The sequence below is a fragment of the Ciconia boyciana genome, chromosome 2 (assembly GCF_034638445.1).
Source record: "Ciconia boyciana chromosome 2, ASM3463844v1, whole genome shotgun sequence".
NCBI classification, from domain to species: domain Eukaryota; kingdom Metazoa; phylum Chordata; class Aves; order Ciconiiformes; family Ciconiidae; genus Ciconia; species Ciconia boyciana.
Genome location: NC_132935.1, coordinates 118,427,474 through 118,443,776, shown reverse-complemented (window position 1 = coordinate 118,443,776; position 16,303 = coordinate 118,427,474).

The window sequence follows — 16,303 nt, the reverse complement described above, 5'->3', positions numbered from 1 at the left end:
TTTTATTTAAAAAAGAATGGCATCTCTCACCTAAGGATGGCACTCTCCCAGAGGCACAGCACAGCAGATTAAACTGTTTCTAAAAAATAGAAGCGATTTTATTTAAATAGCAAAAAAGTTATTTTTACAGAAAAGATTAAAGATTACACTGGAGGACTTAATTTCTGTCATCTACCTTTGACAAGTTAAAAAAAAGGGATATTAAAAAGAGCATCCTAATAATAAAGCATGACCATTTTATACCTATGTATCAGGCCTACAACTGACACCCAAGTATAAATCCCAGTGGGAATTCAAAATGTGCTATAAAAGCCAAATTCATTGACCAGAATAATCTTCTCACTGGTACAACGAACTCCTAGAGGAAAGGCTCATCCAGAATTTGGCCTTACAGCTGCTAAAGATCATAGGTCATCTGGCATATACTGTTAGCACGTATTTCACTGCCACTGGCTTTCTAGTTACTGTATACTCTCATGTTACTTCAGTCTCATCTTCCATTGTTTATGCTGAGTTTAGGCAAATCATGTTCAGCTCTATTTTCTCTATTTAGTAGCAACTGTCTTACAGAAGAATGTGTAGTCAAGATGATGGGTCTGACAGTATTCTGACTGTGTGAGACTGACACTTACTCTTCCCGAAACGAGGAAGACAAAATTGGAGCTGTAATGTGTTGACATGCAACTGTATCTTGGATGATTGGCCTCTTTTCCATGTGCCTTCAATCTAAAGCATGAAATGCAGCTCATTACTGTAATGGACTGTAAACAACCCCAAGGCAAATCACCACAGGTCAGGGAGAAAGCCAGCATATGCACTTAGGGCATGCAATTGATCCCGAAGAGCCCAACACAATCAGAAATTTGCACTTCTGTAAGCACAAGACAGCAAGGGCTTCCCTTTGGACATTCAGCTTACAAAGTGGGGCTCAGCACTTACTGCTATGTACCTAGGCTCCCTGCAGAGAGAACAGCAGCCGCTGAACCGAGTTATGTCCCTTCTTCCACCTTCCCATCACAACCCAAACCAGAACACGCCTGGCAAATCAGTCTTCACGCTGTACTTTCTAAGCTTAAGCCAGCATGAAGAAAATACTAAACAAAAAGGTAATTTGTCTTCCTATCTCTCTCCTCAGCATTAGCTCAAGAGCAAGGTCTGCAAAAATACATTCACCCCACCTGTGTTGCACTACACATGCCACATCCTTCTCCTCAGACACCTGTCAGTCTCAGCATTTCACAATCAATGGCCCTGAAATGAGCTACACAGATTGAAGGGATGAAAGAAACAGCAAATCCTTCTCTGTTCCTTCAAAGAATTGATGGAAGTTTCTATCTCATTTTAAGAGGCAGAGAAGGGAGCACTCACTTTATCTGTGTAACAGTCTAATATGTGCACCCAGAAAAAGGCTCAGGTTCAATGCCATGTTAAGCACGGGAAGGCTCAAATATTATCTCCCTCCTTGTAGAAGAGGATATAAGAGAACACAACTCAGGATATTCCTGTGCAGATCCCTATTTCAGATGCCAACATCCTGTTTTCTTGTATGGCCTGAAGAAACTGAATAATACAGAAGGTCCACTACCATATGAGCTGTGGAACAGCATGTGAGAAGTATGTGTTTTGAAGTTAAATGCCTTCCCCAGTACCACAGCAGTCACCATTTGTAAGAACAGCTATAGAGGAGCATCCTACAGATAAAATTCAACAAACTAACCAAGAAAATATAGGCCCACCGAGATAACTCTTGCAAGTTCAAGATGCCAAAGCATCACTACTGTATAAAGGGGTGGTAAGGCTTCTCATTCAAGTTATTCATACCTTTAATCTGGGGAAGAAAGCACTGAGAGAAAAGGTGAAGCTTTTGTAAAACCTCAAACAGCCCTGGAAGCACTACACATTTTACATCTGCATATAAATTTAATTTTGTATTTTAATAATACAGGCAAAAGGGTTATGATAAATTAAGAATCTCATCATAACTTGAAAGCCATATTGTGATCAATCCATGCAAACTACAAAAGTAAAGTGGATTGCCTGACTGCTACCAAAACATCCACAATATAAAATCCAACCAATATGCAAACACACCACAAACATACCACATACTTAAAACATCCTACACAATAAAATGGATTTCCCCCCCCACAACATACATTGCACTAACTGATATCCTGCATCCCTCTTACTAAATATCATTCATCAGCATATCCTTAAGTTTGATCCAAGAACTAACCTTTGACTGAGAGAATCTTTCTGCAGGTCTAAGACAGAGACAGAAAATCTATTTTTAGAGGTAAGAAAATGCTTCTAACAGCAGTTGCCACAATGAGGCAGTATTCTCTAGTGCTACCAGATGTGAAAACAAATTTAATACAGCAAATCACTGCTAATTCAAACCACTGACAGGAAACCCCACTGCAAATTACTGAATTTTACAGATTAGCAAGTAAATGAACAAAATAAAAAACAAAAATAATTTCATAAGACTGTGCCTTCCACATTCACTGACACCTGCAAAGTGCTTCTAACCCCGATTTATGCTTGAACAAGCAAGAATCATAAGAGATACGATAGTAGAGTGACATCTGTAAAGCCACATGTCCCATTTCACTGAGACTTAGTGATGAGCTGTAGTTGGTTGACACACAACTTATGCCCCATGCATGGAAAAAAGGGTTTCATAAGCAGGTCGTCTTTGAATTGTTTAGATAAGCATTTGTTAAGTGACATAAAACAAGAGTAAAATAGAGCCAGAACTGTAGAAATCAAGCCAGAGCTGTAGAAAGCCTCTGAAAACCAAACTAGGAGCTGGGTTAATCTGTCAGGTGAGGGAGTTAATGGATTAGTTGTTGACACTGGGACCTACTCTACACTGTGCTTAGAAGAGGCTCTGCTTTGGACCCAAGCTTGACTACTTTTTTTTATATCAACACTATACAACATGGAGATAATCTGAGCACTGGCCAACAAACACAAACCTGAAGTTCTGGATCCCAAGTTTATACAAACAAGGAACATTTACATTCAAGCACAAGACACAGTCAGGCACTTTTCTGGAGTTCAAAGGCCAACTTCACTGTCAGGTTTTGACTGCTGGTTCACTCATATTTGGATCCAAACTGGAGCAGCCTCACAGCTCCTTTAGTTTAAACCAGGAAATTAAAGCAAGTCATTCTCTTAAAGGTTTAGAGAATCATCCAGCCCGCACAGACACCTTCTTGAGTCCCCCAGAAATTATTATTTGATCAACTTGATTAAGTTAAGCCACCATCTTTAGGAACTAGCTAGGACTCTGCTGTACCTTATTAACCTTTTTTTAAAGCAGTTTTTTTTATCAGGTCCCACTCTTGAAGATCGAAGTAGCATTACCACTACACTGAAACAGCATGCTGCTTTGATCCACCTACATGAAGAACATCAGCTCTACCAAGAAAATTCCTGTTTCTAGTCCTTTGCATTAGCTTCTCCCAATTTTTAGATTTCCAGTATCCATTATAATAGGCCTCTGGACCTTGATACAACATTGAACCCAACTTCCCCTCCCATCTGAAAGCACAATCTTGGGTATTCTTCACCTACCACAACTACGTAGATAACATATTTCCATAGAGGAGGTGTAGGTCACTTAATCACGTGTGGAACGTAGGTCACTTAATCACGTGTGGAACCTGAGTCCACAGTATTTCATCCATTGATTCCCCTCTTTTTGACCTGTGATACTACCTTGGAGCAGAATCTGAAGACTCATCATTAGAAGAGAAGGGGGGGGGGAATGTGCGTGGAATAATCAGATCTTCCTCTAGAGGTGAACTGTTTTCTTCTCATTTAGGACTCAATCCATGAATTCTGTGTTTGCAGTGATTAACATATGGACAATATTTGGCACTGCCTTTTAGATCAAGCCCAACTGAGACTGTAAAAACCAACATCACCAGATTACACCTTTTAGAATTCTCCCCAAAGCTCTTCCAATTGTTTTTAAAACCTGGTGTTGCTCCAATTCACACACTATGGTTTAACTTAAATCCAACTCATGTCTGTCAAACAAATGTCAAAGCACTTAGGACAGCTAGATGCAAGCGTTGAGATAACTTCCAGAAAAGTACACCAAGCACTCCTTGGGAAGACCACTAAGAGGCAGAGGGATCAGTTCTCTTAAGGGGGAAAAAAGGAATTAACCTCTTGCAAGATTAACAATAGTTAGAAACTCTGCAACTCGAGCTATTTCAGGACAGTGTTAGCTGCATCTCTGTCAACAGCACTTAAATCATATGCTGAACGTCCATGCCGTAGCAATTAATGATAATGGCACAAACCAGCACTTTTCTATTTGGATTGCCCTGTGACACAACATCCTGTTCATACAGCCCAAACGGGACAGAAGAAAATCACATCAAAATGACCTTCTGTATCAGAAGTAATGCCTAATAAGCAAAGAAGCTCTTCTCGTATTAGTTTCAGAAGAGATAAAACTCCTCATCACAAGAGCAGAACAGAAAATTTACTCCTTGAGTTGTAAACATGTTTTGCTTTCTTGCCTTTCCAGACAGAAAACAACAGATTATGTACTGTCTTCCTCCAAGAACAGAAAGTTGTTTCACAACAGCAAAGCCGCATATTATTCTGCATGGAGGCAGGTAGAGGGTGTTGGGGAAGGGACTGTTTTGTTATTAAAAAAAGCCAAAGATTTCAGGCTGTTGCCTGGCTTCAAGACTCATTAAAGCCAGTGGGAATGCCATGGACTTTACTAGCCTTTGAATGAGGCTCTACACTTCAGATTGCTATCATAAGAAGAGACTGCATCTCATTTTCTACAGTAAATTACCTCAGCACCCTTAAAACAGACTTGATCCACAAACTATGGCTGCACTTATCCATTTATTCTTCTCCATCAATAAGCAGCATATGTTGGCAAGGAAGAGTCCAGAAAGAAGATTTTTGGAACTGCTGCACAGCAGAACTTGAGCTTGGACCTTCAGCAGTAAGACAGGCTAGTCCTTTCCCACCTGCCAGCCAGCGCCAGCAAAACTCAGGAAGACTACTTAATTGATTACCATGAGTCAACTTGAGACAAGGCCATCACAAGTGTCTCATCTTCAAGATTAATGTCCACAGTAGTTAGCTCCTCCACTTCAATAGGTGATATTTATTTGGAGGTGTACTTTGCCTTGAAGAATGCAAAATTAATTTCCTATGGTAATGCTTTATATCTTAAAACAACCAGTAGATAGTAATAACTGCAATAATCTGAATACCAAACACCAATATTAGTTTTTCTTTTATCATCATCAGTTGATCAATAGGTAAATGAAGCATATAAGTAATAGGAAGTAACAAGACATCTTGTTTCCTTTACCCAACTCAGGGACTAATGGGTTAGTAAAAAATTGCAAGATAAAAGTTTTTGTTAGTATAACTTCTTAAAAAAAAAATTGCTCTGCTGTTGAAATTTAATGCATATTGGCCTGGAAATCTAATGTGTTCCTATTCCAAGAATAGCATCCATAAGATCTAAACATTTGTCATTATTACAACAATGCTGATATTAGCTTTTGACAAGTCAAGCCACTGTCATCCTTACACTTTGTTCATCTATGCTAAAGCTGCTAGTGATTCATTAAACTGCTTTCCACTATAGCATGCTTTATTTATTTATTTTCAGGACACAGAATGTCAAACATGATGGTTATTTTCTGAAAATGCAGTTTTAAAAAATGCAGCATAGCATTTTTCTATGAGATTGTTAAAAAAAAAAGAGGATAATAAATTTCAACTGAAAGTTAAATAGCAAGCAGGTCATAATCACTAGTCTTTACCATACTAAAGACAGATCTTACTAGTGTCAGACACAGATCCTACCAGCCACATATAAGGGGTCTTCCTCTTGGGTTTCTGTAAACTCACATGAAGTTTGGAGATAGGCATCTTTGCCTAATCTCACAAAGAGATACATAAAACTAGACCATGGCTTGAAATCTTATCAAATTACACCCTATTTAGCCCTTCTACAAAATTCCCTGTTTATGCCACAGATAAAGCCCAAGTTTCTTTGGTAATTTGAGCAACAGTATGGCGTGCTTCGCTCCACATTGAAATATAGCAGTTATCTTCCTTTAAGTCCAATAAGCTTCTTTTGAAAGTAAGCTGCTATAAATCTCTGAATATAAGAAACTCAGGGTTGATTTATTTTCCGGCTGTCAGTGGTTCACAGGTAAGCCAGAAGCCTTTATTATCTCTAAGAATCTATCTAGTACATAACCTACCTGGATCCAAAAGGAAGGCGAATAAAGCATTCCACCGGAAGGCTGGATTAGTCTGTTCAAACAAATGAATGGGTTTTCTCAAAGAGAAAAATTGTCCCTATGGTTTTCATGGAACGATATTCAACTAGTTTCTTTCAACTTGTCCAGATTTCCAAAGGCAAGTTAAGGTGGTTTACACTGCCAAACAGCAGTTTCCAGTCTGATAACAATGGGGCATGTTAATGTTGGCAGCAATACAAAGGAGTCACATTTTCATACAGATGTACTGTTTATGAATAATAGTGCATTTGGTATATACAGCTTTTCTTCAGCATCACCCATGCATAGTTTAGGGATTTTTTTTTTCTTTGTTTAAGTACAAGTTCTTCAAGTGTTCTGTTTACTGCAACTATTAAGTGAGAAAGGTGAATTCCTACTGTGCTCATACACTAGGGTACACCCTATATAATCCAAAAGCCTTGTTTAGCAATCAATTGTAGCATACTCAGCTGTATTCATCAGGTTAGGGTGGAAGCAGGAAGCCAGCTCAGGAAAATAAATGAAAGTTTTAACTTAGCTTTCTTGATCTTGTATCACTCCTAGACAGCACTGGTTCAGATGAAGGCAACCTGTTAAAAAGCATTAACCTCTCTGAAAGGACAATATTGTGTCACTTCAATCAGCAGCAAGTCCAAGATGCAAGTCCTATCACAGGGGGCAGCGCTCTTCTTTAAGTATCTCTCATCCCAGTGGGGGTACTAGGGTGGAATTGACTTCTGGGAGTTCTCGCTAGCAATTAATGTATCTCAGCTGCTGAAAAATGGCACTCTCCTGTTTCTAATTGCTATATGCATTGTTCTAAGTTATCTGACAAATTCCACAGGAAGGCTACAGAGTCACCAAGTACATTTTTGGACACTTGGGCATAATGCATCAGTAAATATGCTCTGATACAATCCGGTACCTGAGTAATGATGGATAAAGCAGTAGTTTGAGGGATTATGTACAAGATACAGCACCTTCTGCTTCTTACACAGCTCTGTTCACTTTCTCAAGCTAGAAGTAAGCAGCAAACACTACTAACAACTGTAGGGACAGAGTCAGTGGTCTCAATGCAGTTCACAAGAAACCACTATCACCATTAATAAGCAACTACAAAAACCTGTCCAGGTTGATGACAGGTCCCTCAAAGTCAGAAAAGTGTCTGGTAACTTGAGAACTAAACTAACTTTCCCTCCTTTCTCTCTCTAGCCTTCCAGAAAACCGTTATCAGAGGAACGAGTAAAAGCCTTTATTGCCAAAATCCTTGCTGTGCCTATTCTAACAAACTCCAGGCTGCAAAGCAAGACAGCCACCCACGTTTGCAGAAACGCAGGAAATAGTAAAATGGTAGGTATAATGCAAAAACCACCATTTGTCAAAAGAGGTTGCTGGATACAGTTAACATCCCTGCAAACACGCTTGAGGAGGCACAAACGCGCACTCCAAGGCATTTTGCAATTTAATTTGGTTACATTCACCTAAAACATAACACAAACCCCAGAACAACACACGCTCCTACTTAATTAGATTCCCTAAGAAAAGTCAACCCAAGCCATATGGTATTTTCCTCAGCAGTTACGATAAACTGACCTTGATACTAGGAAAACGCACGCTGCTTCTGTCTGAAGCATAAATTACAAGCACGGAGCGGCGGGATGCTCCCGCGGAAAGGGGGCAGAGGCAGCAGCACGCCGAAACCCTCCCCATGCTCGCGGGGAAGTTGATCAACAGTAAAACCCACTATAATAATAATAATAATAATGCACTGCAGTGACGGCGCTCGAATAACCACGCCGTCAGCAGAACGCTACGGAGCTACTCAGACATCTGACCGGTAATTAAAAGCAGCCGAATATCGTGTCGTCGCCCCCCCGCCCCAGCACACGGAGCCGCCGTGGAGGAGCGGCCCGCCTCGCCCCGGAACGCCGCGCAGGGCCACGGCCCCTCAGCCGCCAACGGCCGCGGGACCCGCCCGCCGCGCGCGCCCCCTCAGGAGCCGGGCGCGGGGGGAACTCGCCGCGGGCCGAGCACCGACCGCCTCCCGACGGGGCGCTGCGGCGGGCGGCCCCGCAGCCGCGGCCCTGCCGCAGGCCCCCTCACGGCGCCGGTCGGCCCCGCGGCGGCGCTGCGGGTGACCCCCCGCCACAGGCTCTGCCCCAGCCCGCGGGGAGCGGCAGCCGCGCCCCCGGCCGTACTCACCCTCGGCCGACGGCGAGGGCTGCACCAAAACAGCAGGCGGACAGTAACTTCCCCACGCTCGGGGTACGGGCAGAGCCACCAGCGGCGGCTGCGCCCCGTCGCTCATGCAGGGAGGGGGCTGCGGCCGCCCCGCGCCAGCCCTCGGCCGGACACCTGCGCGGAGCCGCCGGGCACAGGTGCCCCGCTCCCGCTCCGCACCGGCCGGCGCACGGCGAGAGCCCGCCGTCGCAGTCGCTGTCTCCTCCCGCCGCCGCCGCCGCCTCGCCTCGCCTCCCCTCCCCGCCGGACGCGCCACCGGGTGCTGCTGCGGTGCTGGCGGCGGCAGCTCCCGCCGCGCCCCCGCCGCGCACCGGCACCTGCCCGGGCGCCGCCGACCAATCGGCGAGGAGGGGCCGGGCGAAGGGCGGGGGGGGGCGGTGCGCGGGCGGGGGCCGGCACGCGCGCCGGGAAGGAAGCGGGGGCGCGCCTGTGGGGGAGCGCGCGCGCTCCCTTGCCGCCCCCCCCGCCGCGCACCCGCGGCTTGGTGCTCGCCCCTAAAACGGCGTGTGGTGCTGCGGGCTGGGCTGTGCCCCCCGACAGCGACAACGACAACGGGGCTCCCTCAGCTCCGGCGTGTGCCCGGGGCTGCCCGCTGCTGTCACACACGGCGGGGGCTCGCGGGGGAATACCGGCGGCCCGGCGGCCGCCAAAGCGCCAGCCGGCCAAGGGAAGCAGAGGAGCGAATAGGTGCTGCCAGGCGGTGCGTGTCTGTGCCTGGCTGTGGGCGCAGGCCGGGTGGGGGGGAGTCTTCCGAAGGAAAAAAAGAGGCCGGTTGGTGCAAAGGGACAAGAATTACATCCGTACGGATGCAGCACACCGGGGAATCATAAGGAAGGTGTGGCCTGGTCAGTCATTCAAACCATCCGTGAGTCACCGCTGTAATTTGACCACGCTTTTTGTACGTCCTGTATCACTGCAGATTGTACTGTATCAGGCTAATTACTTTTCCCCTGGTGTTATTTTTCATCCCTGTTTCTTCATGCTTGTTTAACTTCATTTCAAAATAGCTGCAGCTGTTCACTGCAAGGTACGGTTTTATTTGATCTCAGTTGAAGTGCTTTGTCAAGACAGATGAATTCAATAAACCTTGGCAGGTTTTCAAGGAAAATATTTTCTAGGAGAATATTTTTGTTTACATTAATTTCATCCTATTACAAATACACTGGTTTACCAAACGTTTACTTCTATGCTAACCTACACTTGTCTGTGTCAGTAAAATGGGTGCCACTCTGTGAGGCAGACACCACATTTATTTCAAAAGTGTATGTAAAAAAAGAAAAAAACAAAAACTTTAGGAAGCATTCTGCATCAAATATTATTTTATATTTCCCAAACACACCTATAGGTAAATACATGTCTGGGTATTTCCCAAACAGAAGAAACTTGTTACTTATTTAAATAAAAGCAAGAAAAAGAACCAGTCATTTTCAACAGTAACATTTTTCAAGAGCGACAGGACATGGCAACAAATCTGGAACTAAAAGGAAAGGTCACTCATTGCCTGTATTCGAAGAGTAATCAATAACACGCACCGAGCATTTTTAATAACTGAAAAAATACCTGGGTAGAAATCCCTCTCCAATCTTATACTTCTAGCTGAATCCCTGAAAGAAGAACATGTTTTAAGATCAGTCATTAATATCAATTAGCTATAATGCTTATGATTACACAACCGTGAGATCAAACAGGTAAAAACTGTGCCCCCGCTTCTCACACTCAAACTAATAAGCTAATATTGAGTTTGCGAGTAGTGTTTCGCCCTTGCCTCAATATTGTGCAATTAGGTACACAGAGAATTTATTCCATTCTCTATAATATTTCACATTCTTCTCCACTGGAGATAAAGCGTTGGACTCAAGGCTCTTTTTTCCACACCGGTACAGTAATCAGTATGTTTTTACTCTGCAACAGTACTCCACGGGGAAGGTATTAACTTATGGCACACTTAAACCAGCCATTAACAACTGAAAGAGTGCAACTAAGAGAGGGAAAGAGAAGAACAATGCACAAGTGAAGAAATATTGTAATGGCCTTATGTATAGTATGCTGGACTTCTCTATTTGTCTGCACCCCCTACCTGTTAGATGTCCTATTTGTCTTCATCTATCGGTTTTGGTGTCTCACTTCAAAAGAAATCAACTTCTCTTTGCATCCATAGCAAGTGTTTTCTGATCAATGCCATTCACAGTAAAAAAACCCTGACTAAAATCTTTTTTTCACCCCTATAGGCAAAATCATAAGGCACAGATGGGTGAAACTGAGATATGCCAGGCTTTTCCGGGAATCACACGACACAGCTATTGAATAATTAAAATAAGTATCTAAATAAGGACACAGAATAAAAAGAAGTCTCAGGAAAAGAAACTCTGCAGCCAGAGATGAGACTCAAGTAAACAAAACATGCCCAACCCCCTTCCCACCCAGCACCTGGCGACTGCGGAGCGAAGGAGGGCACTGAGGGGTGCAAGGGATACTGGTAACAGTGGGATGGTCATCAGGGAAAGGGGAATGCCCTGCATGTTTATCTCACTTCCTATGGCTCTGAAATTCCCAGGCCTCCTTATGTTCACAAGAGAGTTAGATTAAACTACAGGCCATGTAATCTTTCAGTGACAATAACCTCAGTATGGGGAGAACCAAAAAAGAAGTCAGACCCCCCAGTATGCATCTGTAGTATAGCAACCATTCTGCCACATGGTGCTAAATAAGCTGTAGCATGGAAAAAAATCTTGTAAAAAATAGAGAGCAGATCTCGTAATAATGGGGCGCAGGACAAGAAAATAGGTATTTTATTGGTGGTGAGTTTCTCTTGTCACAACACGGCCTTTTTCATAAAGAAAAAAGTAATCCAAATGTAGACCGAAATAAGCAGGCGGGCTTTGCTTGGAAAGCTCAGCACTAAATCCAGTGGTGGCATAAGCTACACATGGCTACAGGGCTGTGGTGGCCAACGGGTGACTCCTGAGCCTGTCCCCAAGCTGCGCTGGGCGACCAGCCGGCCACACTTGCACAAGGAGGGCAGGGCAGGCTGAGTGCCAGGGCCTGTGGGAGTCTGCCTTAGCCCGGCAGTGGGCAACCCAAGAAGGGTGTCCCACCCTGCAATGAACTTCCCTCTGCCCTCACAATCCATGGAATGGGGCTTGTGGCCATAAGGAAGATCTTTGCAGCGCAGTTCCTATGGTCAGGAGTTTTGGCCATCTTTTGTATGGCATACGATTGTCACAAAACCTGCAAATAAATTGGGTTTCGGGGGAAATAAAATTTGCACGGGTTTGGTGTCCCTCAGAGGATATACAGTGGGATGCAGAGAGAGGGTGTTAGCCAATTTACTCAGTCACGCTGGATTATATAAAGGGCTTTATTGACAATCCCAGATCACTCCAGGAGGATTTTGTGAAGTTTGCTTTCCGAGTGTTCCAACCTTCTCGACCAAGGTAGGGCTTTTTAGTAAGGAAATTGGATATGCAAATGTGGACAGTACCTGCTGGAAAGATACAAGTCACTCTGTTAGCCACAGGGACCGGTTAGGAATTTATTCCAGCCTACTGCCATCTCAAGGCAGAAAATAAAGACAGTCATAAGTAATTAAGTCTCTCTTGCTTTCAACAGATCTGTTAAGACCTCAGAGTATTTCCACAAAATGTAGCAAACAATAATTTGATGGTAATAACTTGGAAGTCATTGTAACCTTTTACCTTAGGGTCCCAAAGAACTTCATAAATATGAATTATTTTATAAAGTGTGTATGCAAAACATGGAGTATTATGATAATTCAGTTAAAACAGTTAAGTAATTCATAGCCCATAAGCAAATAGGAAAGAATTGAAAGAGCTGAGAAGAGTGGACAAATTTTTAATAGTATTTAATATGTATGGCACACAATGTGATACGGCATTTTGACATGACTTTTCTTCAGAGATTTCAACAGTCAGGTTTCCTGCCCTGCAAGCCTCACAGTGTAAGGAGGAGCTCTGACAAACGTTAAGTGTGAAAAGAGAAAAAGGAAAGCTGAGAGAAGACAGAATTAGGATTATATACGTATGCTAGTAAAGGAGACAGCTCGAAGAAGTTTTGCTGTTTATCTAGCAGCAGAACTTAAGCAAGCTAACACTTTGAAAAGAAATAAACATGCTGAAGTCTCACAACTGGGACAGAAACACCAGCAGACAAACTGTAACTGATGCAGTAAAAATGATTTGTTGCAACCAGTGGTGAGATGGTGGGGGAGGGTGGGGGGGTCGTTTTGGGGTGGGGGTGGGAGGGGTGTTGTGGTCATTTAAAAGGTAACACCAGGAATATGAGCTAGTAAAAAGAGATGTCAGAGCAAAAAAAATTAAAAAAATAAAATGGTGGTAAGAGCTACCCATAATTACTGGGAAGAATAATCAGAATGGGAATAAAAGTTTCAGAAGCGAATGTGATGCTGACCGTACTGCTGTTGCTGCAGATGTCCTCATTCATACAGGGTGCACAAATGCAAGCTTGAAGGGGTCTGCGGAAGATGCTGCATGCAGAAAAATTAAGGCTCTTTTACTGCTCTTCTCTTATGCCTGCCACCAAATGCATATGGGTGAAGACAAGATTCAATTCCTACATTTTGTAGTAAGTAAAAGTAAGGAAGTAAAAAGAAAATTCTTAAAAAGGTATGGCGAGTTCTTCAATTTCCCTGAAGAATGAACTTCATTTTGTGACAGCGGCTGAAACCCACAAGGCAAGCGTCCTTCATCCCCAGGGTTTTTTTTTTTTATATCAATCTTTTTCCCCACTTAGCCCCACCTTTCATGCAATGACTCCCTCTTGCTCATCAATCTGAGGACAAGCAGCAGGAGGGGTGTGGTCCACTGAAGGTTTTCTTTAGAGCTCCATTTATGTCCTGTGCAAAGCGGCACGGAGGGTGTGGTAGCACCTTTTATACGGTTCAGCACTGCTGTGTTCTTTACAAATTAAAAAAATGAGAAAAAGCTGCGTGGTGCCCACAGGAGGAGTAAGAAAAACCATGCAAGTCTCCATCTGAACAGGAAAATGCTCATGTTAAGTCAGCTTCAACTTCACAAGACTGAAGTGCTGAACAAACAGGAGCAAGTGTTGGTTTAGCTCTTGTTCTCTTGTGTTCAGTGGTATTTTCTTTCAGCCTCATTTGGTTTCTTTGTACCAGAATCAACAGGCGGCTGTGAAATTTGGGGCTTAAAACAAACCCATCTAAACCCACTTTGCCTGCAGTTGCTTCTAGAGTTACTCTCTTCTGGTTTTACTGGTTCAGTTCTCTAGCGCTTGTTCACGTGCTTCTAAACAGAGCTTTTACTTAACGCCTCTGATGCCTAGAGCCAGACTACAGTCAAGTAGGTTGTTTTTCATAGAAAGACCTATTCAATGCTTTTCTTATTCAAATAAATTGAGCTTTTTCATTATTTGAAATTATTAAAAATTAAATTTTAGAAGCTGTCATCAACCCAACTGCCTTGGGCTAAAGCTGACAAATGAAGGTGATGGTGTTAAGAGCTTTTTCCCCCCTTATTATAACTCTATACAGACAAACTATCCTCAGATGCAAAGAGTACACATTATATAATTCTCTGCTTATATTTTACAAGCAAAATCACAGCAATAATGTAACAAATCCTCATGAACAGTCTTAAAAATCCTAGGCAGTACAAAACCAGTGAATTCCTTTAAGCAAGATTAGTCAAAATTAACATACTTTATATTAACTTCTTATATTTTAGTATACCTTGAATAAAGTAGTTTTCAGAAATTCTTTTTTTGAAAGAAACCCTAATCTTGACAGTAATTTCTGCATGGAAATGGGGTCAACAAAACCAGCTGAGCAGAGTTTTCCAACCTTTTACTTGGGATATAGGGGATATAGGATGTAACCACTTTTGAGATGCAGGAAAAGGTGAGCTTGCTCACTTTTGCATGGAAAAAGACTATTGCATAGAAAAAGATACATTTTCATCCACCCAAGTGTTTACACATTTATGAAACTTTTATGCAGCCATCTTATATCTAAGTCCCAACTTTTGTGCTATTCATCAGTTCAGAATCAGTACCACATGGCTGAGGAAAAAATGGATGGTGCGAACAGCAAAAATGCCCCATGATGGTGGGGCAAGCTCGTCGCAAATGACAAGTTTGCAAAGTCTAGTTTGTGAGCATGTCTGAGCCAGGGAAGCAGACCATATTAATTAGATACACTGACCGGTAAGATTTACCCAGGCTTAGCAGTAACAGATATTCTGAGAAACTTGTCTCCACAACGCATCTAGCAGAGATGGACATTAAAATAAAAATTATCACGCAAAAATTATTTCCATGATGACTCTTTCATCAAGCTAGTTTCTCCATTGCCAAACACAAAGCTTAGAGACAAATGCATAGCAGCAATAGTTACGGCAATTAAAAGAAGGTTGCCTACCAGCACCCCTTTCCAGAAAAGAACTGAGTCAAAGTATTATGAAAGTAGATGTGTCAGATGCTGGCACATCTAATCACGTTGTTGTTTGACATATTCTTGCACAACCTCTCACATGCCTTGATTATGCTCAGTACCCTTTGAGCTGTGCTTTGTACAAACCCACAGAAAATACACTGTGCTTGTTTCAAAGAGCTTACTCCATGAATGCTCTAATTCCCCTCCCTGGATTTTCTATAATCAGTTTGTTCCTTGGTGTTTTCTCACACACAAAGTAAAATTCTTATTTAACTTACCCCCAAAAGAGCATGGGACGTACCAGAGCAGGATTATATCTGTCACAAGCTGCCGAAACGACTGTGTGGTTTTATGCAAATCAAATCCTCCAGAGATTGCCCCAAAGCCACACTAGTTTCCTTTTTGTATATATGCCTTGGGACCTCACATCAGCCATTTTACTTTTCCGTCTTGTTTTAAAGGTATTGTGTCTGACAGGACTGCGTCACTTATTTCACCTTGGCTCGCTGAGGGCTGCAGGCACTGCACAGATGCACTCTTTCACAAGACCAGGATCAGCCCTGCAAGGCCTATTCCTCACCTCCTTCTGCTCTACCCAGATTAACAATACCTTATTGCAAACTGGACTTCAGGAGTTTCTCATTTTTATAATTCTTATGAGAACTACCTTTCCAGTTTGGAAACTGGAGTGTATCAGCCCTCCAGTAAACCCAGGACCAGATGACATACTCCCTCTTTCTCTGCTCAGCTCTGAAACTCTCAGCTCTCAGACTAACAGGGTGTGTCGCTCCAGACAAATATTTATATACCGAACTTCATTTCCTTATGCAAGTTCCTGGTGAATGTATAAAAGTACAGTAATTGCAATTTTAAAACCTAAAATACCCACATCTATTAATTAAGAATTTCAGGGGAGAGACTGGTCTCTAATTGCACAGCTCAAACTGTTCATTTTCCTATGGGTGCCAATTATTATTGTTCTCCTCAGTGGCATCTCCGCTGTAGGCCGTGGGGTAATGAAGAAAGCTGAGTAAATAGTGCATAAGATATCTGTGAATCATTAACAAAGTCATTAAAACAATTATAGATGATTTGTACTGAAATAGGGTCTAGCACAGAGAATGTTAGTCTTTCTTGTGCACAGGCAGCCTGTGGTACCAGGAATAGAAAGCTCTGCAGCCAAGTCTTAATCCAACAGTCTTTCTGATAAAATGACCCTTTCTTTCCTGACGTCCACTTTGGAGGCCCTCAGTTGTTTTCTTGTGGCCATTCTTATGAGGGATTATTCTGATGCCTTGGCTGTTTGCCGATGAGACAGTTCTGTGACAGGAAAGATGCCTGTGACCCC